The 3644-nt window shown below is 39.6% G+C and overlaps 1 pseudogene; it reads right to left on the bottom strand.

The window, feature by feature from the left end:
• Positions 1–755: 755 nt before the first annotated feature.
• On the bottom strand, positions 756–3227 carry LOC137661040 (kinesin-like protein KIF11; annotated as a pseudogene).
• Between the last annotated feature and the right edge of the window lie 417 nt (positions 3228–3644).

Here is a 3644-nt window from a genome sequence, read left to right as displayed (position 1 = left end):
AAGAGTGCCATATGTTGCAGGGATAAAGAAATTATACTGATGCCAATCTCTAAAGTCAGACTTACAAAAAATATCTAAGCGAGTATATTTGTAGCAATATAAGCTTTTATATACATATAGAATAAAAGAGCCTGACAAGTCTATATTTAAGTATAGTTTTTCTGTCTCTTTAACAGTCAGGCACTTTGTAAATGCTGCAAGCCACAATTCACTATTGTTCTTGAGAGAAGTTGTATATAATACATAAATCCATTGCATTTCCCCGTTACACAGAAGTGCTTGCTGTCTAGCTCCCAGCTTCCAATAGCCATAGGACAGTTCCATTCTTTGAATAAGTTCTTACTTATTGACTGGCTTTTAGTGAGCACATACTGGAAATCGATAAGAAGATTCTTTTTTTAGCAGTCATTCAGTCAGGCCTCTAAATGAGAGCACAGATGTGGAGACCCTGAACGTGGCTGGCTGCAACATGACGTACTCTTTCTTTTTTTAAAGCCAGCATAGTCCGTTGGTTTGTAGTTCTCATGGGTGACTTCCAATGCTTTTAAAATCATCAATTAGTTTGTTTTAGTACCAGCAGTACGTCAAGGATCTTTGAACACAAAAGACTATTCGTATTCTTGATATGCATATAATAAAATCTATCGTAGGATCTATTCGTACAATGTGGTAGTCCCAAACCACATCTACTGCTACTTAATGCAGACAAAATATCCAATACAAAATACTGATCTCAATAATAAACCTTCTGTTTTCTATTGTAAACACAGAAGCTGCTGTTTCTCATTGCTGAAGGACTGCTACTGATCCATAAAGCTCACTATCTGAGCAGTTTTAAATTCACTCCATTTACCAGTATCCTGAGACACATTTGTGAGATTGCTAAGAAGCTGCTGAGAACAGACAATGGATTCCACCAGCATCTTCTTGTTTTCACCATTTATGTCCTTGAGCTCTTGAAAAAAATTATCCAGAGATGAAATAAATTTGTTTTGAAGCAGAAGTTTTACTGCTGACTAGGTCCATAGTTTCCAGGTAAACATTTTCTTGCGAGGCAGTGATGGTAGTCTTGAAACTTCCATTTTTTGACAGTATATCAGCTAAGTTTCTTCTGTATCTCCTGTGCCAGCAGGTCCAGCTGGCTTTGCAGTGAGGACACTAATTCATTTGTGTTCTTTGTATATACAAGCCTTGCCATTTCCACTTCTTCTTTTAAATTCTCACAGTATTTTGCAGCTGAAAAAAAACACTGCCGGTTTCTTCCCGTAATTTTTTCAGAGTGAGACAGAGATCTCCAAAGAAGTTATTAATTTCTTTTTATGGTCCTCCATCTCATTAGCCACAGCAGAAAATTTCCTCATGTTATTCTGAAACTGACAGTTTAGTTCCAGGACAATTTCTACCATTGATGTCAAGATATTTAATGCTGTTCCTGATTCACATACATGCTCCTCAGTCAACCTCAACAGCTCAGCTTTACTAGCAAATGGCAGAGTTTTATTTTGTAATATTTTTTCAGACATGTAAGAAAGTTCAGTGGGCAGCAATTTTTTAACAGAGGCAAAAGACACTGATACAACTAATGCAAATACATTAGCTGCTGAACAACTGGTAGATAGGAGGCCACCTATAAAATATGCATAAGATGTCAACATCTGCTTCAGACTGTTCTAATCTGAATCTTGTGTTTTGTTGAACAGAACATTCATTTCTCCTGCAAATGTATTTGGACGATAGCATTGTGTTGATCAACAGCCTGCTTATGATGCATTTTTGCACAGATACATCTTTTGTATTAACAGCACTAACCAAACAGTGTGTGGCTGTGCCATGAAGCTTTTCTCTGGTGTTTTCCAAAACTGAAACCACATATCCTTTCTCAGCCAGAGGAACCTTGGTTTTTTGCAGAGCTGTCTGTGCTTCTTTCAGTTCGTTCTTCTTGATTTGCAGATCTTTTTGTTGTTAAGGTTCGCTTTTATTAATTTTGAATGGTTTAGTGGTTGTTTTCACTACTTCTTCTATGGCGCTGATTATGCCAGTATACTCTGCAACGTGTTCTTCCTGAACTGTGAGCTTTCCTTTAAGGGCTTCACGAATTTTCAGTGAAAATATAGGCTCCATTTTACTCTCATGCAGCAGCAAAGTCTCCTTTTAGGTGCTCAGTCTCTTTAGTATCTTCCTTAATAATAGCTCCTTTTGGCAGCTGCTGGTTAACTTCAGGCTTCATTATGTTCTTTGCTCTGTGAGCTTATGCCAGTGTACTCAATGTTTCCTCAGGATTTATAGGTGTGGGAGAAACTGTGGCAATTATTGATGTTCTTCATTGTTCTTCAAGAGAGTCTTGAAGGATTCTTTCAAGTTAAGATTCTCTGCGTTTCCTTCCACAGGAACAGCAATAACTCTTTCTCCAGTCAGAACAGAGTACTTGGTATTTCTAGCATCACAAGCTCTTTTATCAACTGCCCCAAACCGAAATGTTTTCAATTCCTGCAAGATCAACCAAGTTTATCTTCCCAGTTCTAACAAGCTTTTGTCCATCTGCTCTGGTTTCTTTCATATGGACGCTAACTGAAAACACAGTAGGATCAACTGGAATATGCATTCATGTAAATGGCTGCAGTAGTTCTTTTTGCTGCACCTCTTTCCAAGATTTGTTAAGCGTCATTTTTGTTGTGTACAGGTATTTCTTCCAAACCTTTCAAATACACACTTGTCTTGTTTATGGGATCATCAAATGTCTGCAGTCGTTCTCCAACATTGTGAATAGGATTCAGATCAAAAAGCTCTTCATTATAGATTTCCAGAAGAGAGGCTTTTACAAAAAAATTCAGTACCCATCTCTCTGCGTTTTTCTAATATTTGATACAATGTATTATATCTGATAGCAAATCCCCTTCCCAAGTATGTTCTTCCTTGGGGCTGCCCTTAAATTGTGAAGGTCTTTCCAATACCAGTTTGGCCATAAATGATCCCTGTACAGTTGTACTCATAATAACTTCATCCAAAATGTGACAACACTCCTGGAAGTATCAGTAGTCTGTGACACCTCCAGTGCAGAACCTAACTTCTTTTCTTGCTTGATCACGGTCTACAAAAGTGTGGGCACTTGCTTTACATCCTGAGGCATGAAAAGACCTGCACCACACTACCACCTGGATGTTCCTGCCCTTTGCATTCTTCATGTAGCTACTTCTCTGGAAGCTCAAGGAAGCCATGCTGAGCCTCAGGGCCAATCTGCCAGGGAAAGAGGCAAAGCACTGAGTGTCCCTCAATGCTTTTGCAGCCCCTCGAGCTCCAGCCAACTGCTTGCGGCTCACATTCTGCTCATGTCAGCCGCTGGTGGTGTGCCTCCTGCGACTCTGTGCTCTGGTTCCTGCTAAGTTTCTAGTTACAGTGGCTCAGAAGTGTCCAAGTATAGGGAGACTCTGCTCATCAGTTACCTTGTCATGTCCACAGTGTGCCATTCAGCAAGGTGTGGACGTGTTTAAGCTAACACTGTTCAAAACAGCCCTTGTATAAAAGGTAACGTAACCACAACACTTTTGTATTGCACATGAGTTAACGGACCCTGATACGAAGCAGTGGCCCTGTCTTTATGCCTCTGTTTTGAAACAGAAGTGGGCCTCTGCCTAGTATTGCACTGC

The sequence above is a fragment of the Nyctibius grandis genome, chromosome 1 (assembly GCF_013368605.1).
Source record: "Nyctibius grandis isolate bNycGra1 chromosome 1, bNycGra1.pri, whole genome shotgun sequence".
Taxonomy (NCBI): Eukaryota; Metazoa; Chordata; class Aves; order Nyctibiiformes; family Nyctibiidae; genus Nyctibius; species Nyctibius grandis.
This window is presented reverse-complemented; position numbering and strand designations above follow the sequence as displayed.